This window comes from Poromitra crassiceps (genome assembly GCF_964638095.1).
Source record: "Poromitra crassiceps genome assembly, chromosome: 22".
Taxonomy (NCBI): domain Eukaryota; kingdom Metazoa; phylum Chordata; class Actinopteri; order Beryciformes; family Melamphaidae; genus Poromitra; species Poromitra crassiceps.
In genome coordinates this window covers 8440223-8452517 of record NC_139647.1, presented here as the reverse complement: position 1 = coordinate 8452517, position 12295 = coordinate 8440223, and the positions used below count along the sequence as shown (strand labels likewise).

The 12295-nt window shown below is 44.4% G+C and overlaps 1 protein-coding gene across 1 annotated transcript in view; it reads right to left on the bottom strand.

Moving 5' to 3' along the window:
* Nucleotides 1-12295, bottom strand: part of lyst (lysosomal trafficking regulator) — a gene marked incomplete at its 5' end in the record, with an annotated part of 75467 nt that overhangs the window by 60994 nt on the left and 2178 nt on the right. The window lies entirely within an intron of this gene.

Here is a 12295-nt window from a genome sequence, read left to right as displayed (position 1 = left end):
ATGGCTGCATCGCATCGCCCACTATTACATTTCGAGTTGTGGTGAAACCCCAAATCTTGGGAGAGAAACAGCAAAATAACGTCCCATCAGTGTGGTCAGATGGGTCAGAGCCGGACCACAGATTGAGAATGTGTCTCTCTCTCAGCACTAGAGCTGGCAATGCAGCCAGGCAGCCAGGCAAGCCACCTGACCCATTCTAACCACATCACCAGTCAGGGGAGCGTGTTAATACCTCCCCAGCAGAAGTGTGCTGATCCTAGACCAGTGTCCTCCTGCCACCCCTTCCCCCATTCCCTAAGGGTCCGCCAGCCTGACATGAGCCACACAGGAGCTAGCTGGACGTCTCTGCTCATCTGACACAATTGACTGGAGTCATTCAACCCACGCTGTTCCCTGACTGATTGGGATATGCTGTGTGTCTGTTCCCTGACTGATCAGGACGTGCTGTGTGTCTGTTCCCTGACTGATCTGGACGTGCTGTGTGTCTGTTCCCTGACTGATCTGGACGTGCTGTGTGTCTGTTCCCTGACTGATCAGGACGTGTTGTGTGTCTGTTCCCTGGCTGATCTGGACGTGCTGTGTGTCTGTTCCCTGACTGATCAGGACGTGTTGTGTGTCTGTTCCCTGACTGATCTGGACGTGCTGTGTGTCTGTTCCCTGACTGATCAGGACATGTTGTGTGTCTGTTCCCTGACTGATCAGGACGTGCTGTGTGTCTGTTCCCTGACTGATCAGGACGTGCTGTGTGTCTGTTCCCTGACTGATCAGGAGTCAGGACGTGCTGTGTGTCTGCTGTTCCTTGACTGATTGGGACATGCCGTATGTCTGCCTGGGTCACAAGCCCAGGAAAAGACAGCACACACTCCAGTCAGATCACTCACAGTCTGCCCTACGACGACAGATAAAAACTAAATAAATTAATTAATAAAATCCAGTCAAATTAGATGCTATAGCGGTATGAAAATTTCATATCATGATTAGCAGTGGCAGCAATCTTCAGTTGGTGCTCCCAGCTGAAGGTGGCCTTTCGGCTGCCAGCCGGCTGCCATAACAAAGAACTGATATTTGTGTAAAAAAATATATATTATTATTATTATTATTAGGGGTTCAAGCCCAGAAGGGGCTAACCCCTATTGTTTTTGCTCTGATTTTAATTTTTCCTCATCAGCTGCGACGCAAATTCCCGTGAGTTGTTACATCGCAGAGACCTGAAATTTGGCCCAATGACAGATATTGGTTGTTATTAGATGCTTCAGGGAAAAAAAAGAATCCGCCCACAATACTACAGCGATATTTTGTTTTTAGGCCTTCGCAGGCCCTTTTAGGGCATTGTGACATCATCACCATCACCCTTCCATGTTTTTCTATTGCTGACTTTGCTCAACTGCATGACATTTGCCCAGGTCAACAACTGCTGACCTACAGATGACTACCGTACACTGTTTTAGAAGAGATCGATCCACCCAGGTCAACTGCTGACAGATACAGATACAGTTATTCAAGGTACAGATATTCAAGCCCTTCAGGGGCAATAGGCTTGAACCCCTGGTATTCCCGCTTGCGCCTATATTTATTATTGTTGTTATGTTATTGTAGGTTATGCTTCAGGAACATACCTTACATAATTATTATAATTATTATTATTATTATTATTATTAGCATAATGATGTATGAATAGTATGAATATAAAGGACAGAGGTTGATATGCTGTTCACTTCCTTTCTTTGCCTCTCCCTTTGCAGCAACAAATACAACACTCTCAACAGTACAACCAGTAATGTACAGTAAGCTGTGGCGTAAGGGTCGGCAGCAGGGCAGATTGTGCAAAAATGACAATTTTTTTTTGCAAAATGTTATTTATTTATTCTTCATAATATGTAAGGATCACAATACTTTATATTCCAAGAGTATTTGCACCTTAATCTTCTGCTGATGTCCAGCTTACACTCAATAGCTGGGTTTCCATTCAAAGGTATCGCAACTTGTAATCGAATTTTCAGAAAGTCGGCAAAAGAAAATGCGATATTATGCATGTTTCCATCCACTACCGTTATGCGTAATATCAGGAATGGTGAAGAGGAGGTTCAATAGACTACTTGCACAACTCCACTACTTCCTGAAATGAGTAGGGCATCTTGGTTTCCTGTCCTACACTATTGGATGAACTGATTAATCAGGTGTGCCTGATAACTGTTGTTGTGACTGCAGCAGTCAGGCACACCTGACATTAATCAGTTCATCCAATAGTGTAGGACAGGAAACCAAATGCCCTACTCATTTCAGGAAGTAGTGGAGTTGTGCAAGTAGTCTATTGACGTGATTAAAACATGGCCAGATGCCAGTCAATCCCTCAAACGAGGGAAATTAACCCGTTCTCTGAATAAATGGGAGGCAAAGAGAAAACATCCTAGCCTGATATTCAGACTGAAGTGGAGGAAATCATGATGGACTGCTGTCTGCCTCTGCTAACTTTAAACGTGTCTCGCTATGAAGAACATCACATATTAATTGAACGGTTCTTGATTATACAGAGGTATGTAAAATGTATTACCAGACGCCACTCTTCAATTCGGCATATATATAATCCACAGAGAACTTTACTGTAAGTGAATAAAACATCAGTTCTGGGTGTGAGTCACCTGCAATCCTGCTGTCTTCCTCCGTTAAAACTACATGTTTTTAAATGGAGTTTAGTTACAGATTCGCTAAAGCTGTTTCCACTGCATTTATCGCACTTCCTTTTATCGATACACATTACTTTTCCGCCTGCCTCAAGCGTGATTTTTTTTTGTTGCGATATTCAAGGGTTTTATAGAATTTTCTGGTGTTCCACTCAGGATTTTAATGCGCAATTTGAAATTTCTCACATAGAAACAGGTGGATGGAAACCCAACTAATGACTCTCTAACGAATAAATCCAGCTGGTACAGTAGCATCACTCCATAAAAATCGATATGCAGTGATGTCCTTGTAGATACAAGCATGTTATGTCAGTCACACTATAGAAAATGATCTAGCTGCTCAAGGACATGGACATGGATTTAAACGGACTCAATTACAGGGCCAATTTACACCACAAACTGTACGAGCTGCTCCTCCAGCAAGAGAGCTGCGAAAAACAGCCGTTTGAAAAAAGCAGAATAGCAGTTTAATTTAGTTATAGCTCATTTACTGCTGTCTACATTGAGTTTGACATTTCCCCCCTATCCTTCTGCAATACATGTCACATGTAATACATAACACTTTAATTTAACTGCTGTCCTCCTGGCTAACAAAGATGCACTAAATAAGTTTGTAAGGCGACATGTTGTGAAGGGTTACTCCATCATGGCAGAGAGACTTTCTTCCTGGGGTGTCAGGTGATTGACAGTAAGCAGAGCATAACGTAATATAATGTGCATTAATATGAAAACACTCAACTTGGGTAGAATAAAATAAAACAACAGAAAGTTTGATGAAACAAAATGAATTAAGGCTTCATGTTTAGTGTGATGGATTATTTTTGCTTGTGGAAGTTGTTTACGGGCAGTATCATTTAATGTTCATTTGTGGTCAACTAAATAAATAAACGCTACAATTATCATTTTTATGTTACGCTAAGCCGCAGTGATACTCAACTTGTGGCCCGGGGGCCAGATGCGGCCCGCGATAGGGTGCAGAGTGGCCCCCCCAACAATTTCATAATTCACAATGAGAACTAACGTGAAATAAAGTTTGACTGAGCTCCAGCTAAATTGTCAAATACCGCCGTCTGCTCGGCGCCCAGGAACTTATATGTACTTAACTAACTTAACCTAACTAACTTAACTTAACCTAACTAACCATCCTGTTTGCACAAAATTGTCATACTAAACTCCGGCTGACCTACAATCCGCTACAGAAAAGAAATATATGAATGTTTGTTTATTAACTGGCCCCTGGCCTCCTATCATTTTACAAAAGTGCCCCCCCGGGCAAAGCAAGTTGAGTATCCCTGCGGCTAAAGGTGTGTGAGGAAGGATTTATTTTACAGCATATCTGTAAACGTCTGATTTTCCAGCACTATCTACTCTTTTCCATTGATTTTCTCACTACAGGGGATATCCACATCGAGAACACAAGTGTTTAAATTCAGATTATTTCCAGAGCAAGTGGGAACGTCTCACATCAGTTTATCAGGTGGCTGCAGCTTAGTCACCCCTCACACTGTTAAATGCCACAGAGCGTTTATTCTCTCAGCTCGGTTGTACGGTTGCGTGGTGAGCCAACTTCCTTCCTGTGTCACAACCGTCAAGTTAGTTTATTTAGGTTTCATCATTTTATACCGCAACAAATGTCAATAAAAGACGTCTTCATTCCGAACTTTCTGCATTTAGCCGGCATCAATCAAATCCAATTTACTGTGCAAAAAATGTAATATAAAGGACTGGACTGGAGGATCACATTGGTTCTGTCACCGGCTAAAAAGTGCTATTCACATTTCAAGTGTCCTAAAGTGGTGGCAGATTTTAATTAATGGTGGTTAAGGTGCAGAGGTGACCACACTCACCAGGGTCAGTGGGCAGGAGGAGAGAGGGGGCAGAAAGGGTGGGGCTTCCACAGCTGAGGAAACAACCCCCCCCCCCACCCCAACCCCAGGGGGCAGCAGTGAGTTAGCTCACCTGGGGAGGGAGGGTGTCGCTGCGCACCAGGGGGGCCGGACAACATCACACACACACACAGGACACAGGAGACAGGAAGAGGGAGAGAAAAAGAAATGCATGGATGAGAGACAGACAGGAGAGGACAGGCGTAAAACATGACAGCTGACAAGAACATCATGGTGAGAGAAATGGGCAGGACGTCAGATGGTAGCAGAGATAAAGAGGGGAAGTGACTGGCAGAACATCACAAGTCTTCAAGGTTGCCAAAACCATGACCAGTTTGACAAATAAGTTATAACCGGCCGTGGGACCACACACAGTAGGAGCCTCTTGCACTCAAGTGTCTGACCTTAGAGTCAGAGTTAAGGTGTCCATAAAATAGAACCGGCTGCACAAAACACCCTTAAATCTTGTGCTTATGTTTTTCCTTCAAATGTTTAACCTTATGGAGAAGATTTAATGATGTTTTGTGCAGCCGATTCTATTTTATGGACACCTTAACTCGGACTCGAAGGGAAATCAAGGTGCTTTGTGCAACTGGCCCTGACCTTCTCTCGTCAGGTTCCATGTGACTGACTGGCTGTGCACTGAACACACTCCCTGTAACTTAATGGCTACATTTCCCAGCAATAGCAACAACAATGTGTTTCTTTCCGTCTCTGAAGCGCTAATCTAATAGCACCATGGACTCAGCACAAAGTAGCCATCAGCTCAGAGTGACTTGATGCTGCTGATACTGATGAATACAGGTTGGCAGGCTAATCAAGACTCCACAATGACCCAAGAGATGTCACTCTGTAACCAAAAACAAAGCTTTGACCTTCGCCTCTAAACTAATGAACTTCGTTATTTGCTCCCTCGTCTTGTCAGTTAGACATGTACGTGCCGTGCAGGTGGGACAGAGCCAACTCGCTACTGCTACTGATGCTACCGAATTCGCCATTTAGAAAATAGATGCGGTGTTTCTTTCCCCTTTAGAACACGGCTCTCTCGAATACTCGATTCTGATTGGTCAATCAACAATATTCACCGGTCATTATTTCTCGACAACCGACCGCTGCTCTGCTGCTGGTTATACTGATTAATCCAGCTGTGTCAACACTCACGACAATGATTAGGCACACCTGGATTAATCAGTTGATAAGAGCCTTTTGTCAGCAGACGGAGACGCAGAACTAATTAGGCCAACCAGTTGCAGCTGTGGTGTCTTGTGTGCCAATTACGAATGAAACCGCTTTGTCGTTGAAAACGCTATTAAAAAATCTATTTGAATAATTATTTTTGTCAGATTATTGAATGATTTAGTTGTAGGCCGTGTTCTAAGCGGGATAATGTATAGTGAGGCGGTGATTACTGGGAAATAATGACCTTCAGGTGAATCATTAAGCCCTCCGCTGCGCGTCGGGCTCAATCATTCACCTGTCGGTCATTATTTCCCCAGTAATCACCGGCTCACTATACATTATCCCTTACATATGCATTCCTTTCTTTAGAAACTAACCTTATATTGCAGACGCTTCATATCCTGTCAATTCACACACACCTGTGAGTAAAGCATATGCCGGTAAACAAGAAACTTTGTGCGTTGTCGCTTATCCGATGTATGGATATTACGTTTGATTAGTATGAATTCTACATTCCCAGATCACACATATGATGATGATGATCATTGGAAGATGTAGATGGAACTAACCAGAGCAGTGTATATAGAAGAGTCGCGACAACTCCATTCACTCCAATGGACCAGTTTTTTACTCTCAAGAGTTCCAGGAAGTAAGGTCCTGGATTAAGCAGCACTGTCGAGTTGCAGCAAAATGGACAATTTGTAATGTACTTTGATTTATTTATTTTTTATCAAATTCTACATTATCAGCTTTATTTTAGCATTCAAAAGTAGCGCGAGACCCCTTCCTGGCTGTTCATTGGCTAATGAGTCACACATTTTGGTCCTCCACTGACGCCACTCTCTCTCTCAATTGCTCTGGGCCTAACAAGAGATACTGCTACACATTTTATAGGCTGAAGACTTTAAAGACTCCCACTTCATTTCGATCTTAGACTTTAGGCTAGGCTTTATCAGAAGTTGCTCGATCAACTCAAAGCTCTTCTCGATGCCCTTCGGGATCCAAACTCGTGTGCATGGAGATTAAAAAAAGGAGTGAAATCAAATGAATGACAAATGTTTATTCGTGATAAAGGCCTACTGCTGAAGGCATCTGTTCCTTTGTCTGCTGCTGTGCGTTATAATAAACATGTCATTCATTTGGTCGTGTGGACATCGCTGCCTTTTTTTATCTGTAGGCTTTATCATGCACCATTTTGTTAATGTGAGTAACAAACAAGATCTTCCTCCTGCTTCTACACTACAATATTACAATGTTGTGTGCGGTCACGGGCTGCCTGGGGGAAACCCTAACCCTATAACCTGCTTACATGATTTAACATTTTTAAGTCTGATGATAAGGCACAAAGACATGCTTTGATATTTCACCAACAAAAAAAAAGCCACTACTAAAATTCTTTAAATTCCCTGTGCATTGTAGGGGAATTCTCTTTTGGCTTGCCCCCTTCAGAGTTCAGAGTTCAAGGCGAACCTGAGGCTGGTGGGGATTCAGACCGTTGCTAAAGGACACTTCGGCGGCACAGAGAAACCGTCCTTGAGTCATACACACCTCGACTGAAGGGAGGGTTTTTCAGTTTTTGCTTGTATATTTGAAGTATATCGGACATGATCTTCTCATTCATACTGTGAGAGGAGTGCATGTGTGTGAACAACGCTGAGAAGCAAAGTGAAGCTTTGTGGATTGGCTCAGAGCGGCTGGCTCTCTTTAACACGGTGTTTATCAAAAACGCACTGATCATGCGAGGCCTGTAGTCATGAGTCTGACGGGCTGAGTCACCCACCGTTCGTTCCTGCAGACTTCCCTCTCCAGCTCTCTCTGATAATCAGGCAGCAGAATGCAACTCAAGAGAGGCAGTGAAAAACGACGTGATCCTGTCCTCGTGAGGGAGGACGACACGGGGGTTGTGTAAGGTTTTTTCCGGTTCGAGGTAAACCGGCTGATCCAATTTGACATTTGGGAGGGGTGGTGATGATGAGAATCATGAGGAGCCCCTAACGTTCCACATTCCCACTGACTCTGAGAGGCAGAGAGGGGCAGAGCAGTTTCACCTTTTCCTCCCTCTCTCTCTCTCTCTCTCTCTCATTACGACACACGTCGGCAACATGTCTGCCGCGTATTTGCTAGCGTAAGGCTCACACCGCTACACGCCAAACAGCGGGGCTGTTTACTGGAGCATAGTTGTTAATTATGCAGGAAATTAAAATGTGTGACTCTCGTCTTTCCGCTGTTTTCATTGCCTGGGGATGGCGATTAAGGAAGTTAGCTTTTTTTTTTGTTGCTTTTGGTGGAAATCAATGAATCAATGAAATCAATGAAATCAGCCTGTCCTGTCCTGAGTCACTGTCCTGTCCTCAGTCACTCTCCCATAATGGACCGGAGAGTCTGGGTTTTTTGAGGGAGACATGCCGCTGCGTAGGAAAGAGCCCGAGAGACGGAACAGAGTTTGGGAGTCTGACTCATCCTAGAAGAAGTAGAGAGATGAATTATTCAGACATCTGATCAAGTCAATGGTTTGGAACTAACGGCGCAGTGAGTAGGAGGAGGAGGGTGAAACCCAGCGGGTGAAACCGAGGAGTAAACAGTAAATGCAGATCTGTGAAACACATCCTGTGGTCAACTCAGCAAAGCGAGCCTGAACAGTTCCCGAGGAGTTCCTCATGTGTGAAAAACAACCACGCCTCTTGTATGAAAGGGTCACTCCGGGGGAATGTCCAGACCCCCCGATTCAACCACAAACACAGTCCAGAGTTCATGACTGAACGTGGCTAATAAAGTAGAATATAACACGTGAATAAAATATGACAGTTAGAAAAGTGTGATCTTCACAAGACAAGAGCCTGACTGGATGGTTTTTATGGAGTTTCACTCACAACATAATGCACCTAATAATACAACGTAGGTGCATCATCATTTGTTTGTGAGAAATAATTTGAAAAATGAGAAAGAGGAGCTAACTAACCCAACCACTTGACAGCATCACCAAGAATGTGAACATGTACTGTCGGCTCAGAAATCTCAAAAATTATCTTGACTTAGAGCATTTTCAGTATGAGGCAAAACTCCTCAAGCAGTGAATACCAAATCCAGACATTATTGTCCTTTTATTAAATATCAACTATCGGCCAGTCATGTTGTCCACTACCGATATGATGGCAGTTCCTCACTGACCAGAGCTGCATAAGACGCTCAAGCAGGCTGAAAAATCTGCAATAAAATGTGTTATTCTTTGCACATTTTATGCGTGATTTAAATTTTTCCTTAACATAATCAATTCTTTGTTAAAGGGGCTACTCCTGCTCACAGATCAACCCCAGTCATGTTAAGGCTGAGCAAGATCGATTTTATTTCACCAGAGCTGAAGGCAGCAAGACAAAAGACTGCTGGAAATAACAGAAGCGTTTGGGAAACAACGTTACACACAAGAGGTAAGTGCCACTAAACTGGTATGCAGCATCGACACTATCCAGAGACACATTAAACACGATTCTGCCTGACCAATCAGTCGTCTGCAGTGTTTTCACGTCACCGTAATGTACCGGGTCGGGTCCACACAGCCCTGGCTGGAACCCGGCCAGAGTTGGTACTAGAAACAGCATGACTCAACCCGGGTTGAACCAGGTTTCTGACCGGTGGAAAGCTACAAAAAAGCAAGTGGAGCCGGGCGGAGCCGGGCCAATACCAGCAGTGGAAATGGGCCATATGGCACAGAACTGAAAAAGGAGCTTAGAAAGCTAATAGCCAGAGATGCGAGTGGAATAAATGTCTAATATTGTATAAGCACCAAACTCATTCTGCTTCTCCGAGGCTGCATGCAAGTTTAAGGCAATAAAGACAACGAATGAATATTTAATTTGTAGCCCGTCACTAAAAAAGGAGTTCAAAACATGAGTGACGTTCGACCAGCTACAGAATGCTACTTACAAGGTGAGTCCAATCTCTCAGCAGGGACAAGTGATTTCAGTTGGAGGGTCATCTTTTTATATAAAGATATAAAAGTAAAAAGTAAAATGAAACAACAGTTAACCAGCAGCAGAGATGCATCCCTTCGACACGAGCAAAATGAAGTGTCCCAAATGCTAAGCACTTCACTTGGGTATTTTCTTTTGAAACATCCTCTTTCTTCATTTTCAAAATGAACAGCAGGCCACAAAACATGGCCTTTGGCTTGGCTTTTGGCCAGGTACCCATTCAGCTACACTGACTTTGCAATGATGAAAGGCCAGAGAGATGGTCGCCCCAAACGGATGTGCGCCCACTGTTTCTTTCAGACAAGCCAGCCCACATTTACTCTCCAACAAATTAGGCTAATCCTGCAGGTTTCAATTAAAACAATGGCTTAATACAAGTCCATCTTACTAAAGCTACCACTGGTTTACAATAAATGCTACAAAATGCTAAAATGCTAATGCCACTAAATGCCCAATTCCAATTAGTGACTGCTGTTATATAAGGAACCTTAGTGTACAGTAGGGCTGCACAATTAATCGTATTTTCATCGTCATCGCAATATGAACATGCGCAATAAACACATCGCAAAGACTGCCTGAAACGCAATGAACAACAAAAGTGGTTTTATTTACATGCGTCATGCATTCCCACTCAGCATCTGATCATTTTGTCTTGTGTTGTAAATCCAGCGTACACCTTTCCCTTGCAACAGTGCGCTCCGCCCCTCTGCCAAAGCCCAAACACGCTGTGTGTAGTTTCAGCTAGAGTCAGTGTGATTTCATTTCTTTATTCAGTGGGCATAGGCTATGTTTGGGATCTATGTTAGCATTATTAAAGCAGAAAGACATAGGAACTGTATAGCTAATATGCATACTTTAATATCTGTTTATTTATCGCAAGTCGTATCATCATCGCTATATTGAACAATGTTATCGCACATCGCAGATTTTCCTCATATCGTGCAGACCTAGTATACAGTGAATGCATAGGAAGTACAGGATGGGTGTGCCGAGTGTGAATTAAAGTCAGGCCCACTTAACCAGTTTGATCCATCACATTATCACTTTGGGCACCAACGTTACCCAGCTCTTTTGGAAATATGTTTTTATAGTATGTCTGCTTTCTCCCACGAAAAGCATCTGTGGAGCGGAGCATGAGAGGAACAATGGGGAAGAGGAAGACTAAGGTCAAAGGTCATCATGGGGCAGGTTTAAACCCGGGCCGTGCATCATCTCGGCCCACTGCGCCACCGGGGACATCCCAGCTCCTCTGACAGGCCTGGGCAGTTACACCTCGGGCACAGTGTCATCAAACTGACAGCAAGATGTTAAATGCAAATGAAAAGCAGAGAGAAAGAGAGAGACAAGGATGCAAAACAGAGACGATGACGTCGGAGACACAGAAAGAGAGAGACTTGCAGCACAGCGGTTGGCTCGCCACTCGCTTATTTTACGTTGTTTTTTTCTCTCCCCCTGTGGTAACTTTATTGATCACTTTACTGATTAAAGTCAGATCACTCACAGGCTGAGCTCCAGAACAGAACAGCACTCCTGGAGGCTGGAGCTGGTACAGATTCAGTGAAAAAATAATGATCCGCACACCAAAACGAGCTCCCGTTAGGTTTTTTTATTTTGCATACAGCGTGACGTTTCTGGCCCCTTCCTCAAGACGCTGGAAGGGCCGGTGTGGCCCGAAACGTCACGCTGTATGCCAAATACAGGGTACGGGTACGGTGGCGCAGTCGGTAGCGCTGTCGCCTCACAGTTAGAAGGTCCTGAGTTTGATTCTCGCCTGGGACACTTCTCTCTGTGTGGAGTTTGCATGTTCTCCCCGTACCCCCCCAGGGGGTTCCTCCGTATATAACCCCCCCACTAAAAACATGCAGAAGATCAGATCGTCATCGTCATCCGACCAGTGACGACAACATCCGAAGTTGGTCCCCGGGCGCTGTACGAGAAAGCGACCACTGCTCCTGGCCTGCCCCTCGGAGGAAAGGACAAGCCTGGATGGGTTAAATGCAGAGGACACTTTTCACCGGCCACCGTCAGCATGAGTGTGTTGCGGCCGCATGCATGCATTGTGGTGTTCGTGTGACAATAAAAGACGGGCTTGTCCGTTACGAGAGTTTTTTTTTATTTTTTATAAAAAAACCTAACGGGAGCTCGTTTTGCTGTGCGGGTCATTCTTTTTTCACTGTTAAGTAACCTTGTGATCCAGCACCCAGGCCCAGTGTGACCTAGTTAGGATGTGCGTGTCCCTGTCTACTTTTTGCTGGTACAGATTCAGTCAGTGTTTTGCTCACTGCAGCCGCCGGCGGATGCTTTGCTGTCACCGGGGCTCAAACACGGGTATTTCAGTCGAGCTCGGGACAGTCAGTCTCCCTCATCATTATGTCCCCTGCTTGCCCATTATCTGTATACTGCCTGCAATGACTGGCAGACAGGCCTCTGGGTAAGACGACAGAGAGGTAGACACTCGTGTCAGAAAGGCTGCAGACAGTGATGGGATGGGCAGAAAATATCACCTGCCGACAGCAAACACTCACAGTTATCCATGTTGAGTGCCACAGCTTGTCACTGTGCATCCTCATCAGGCTACGAG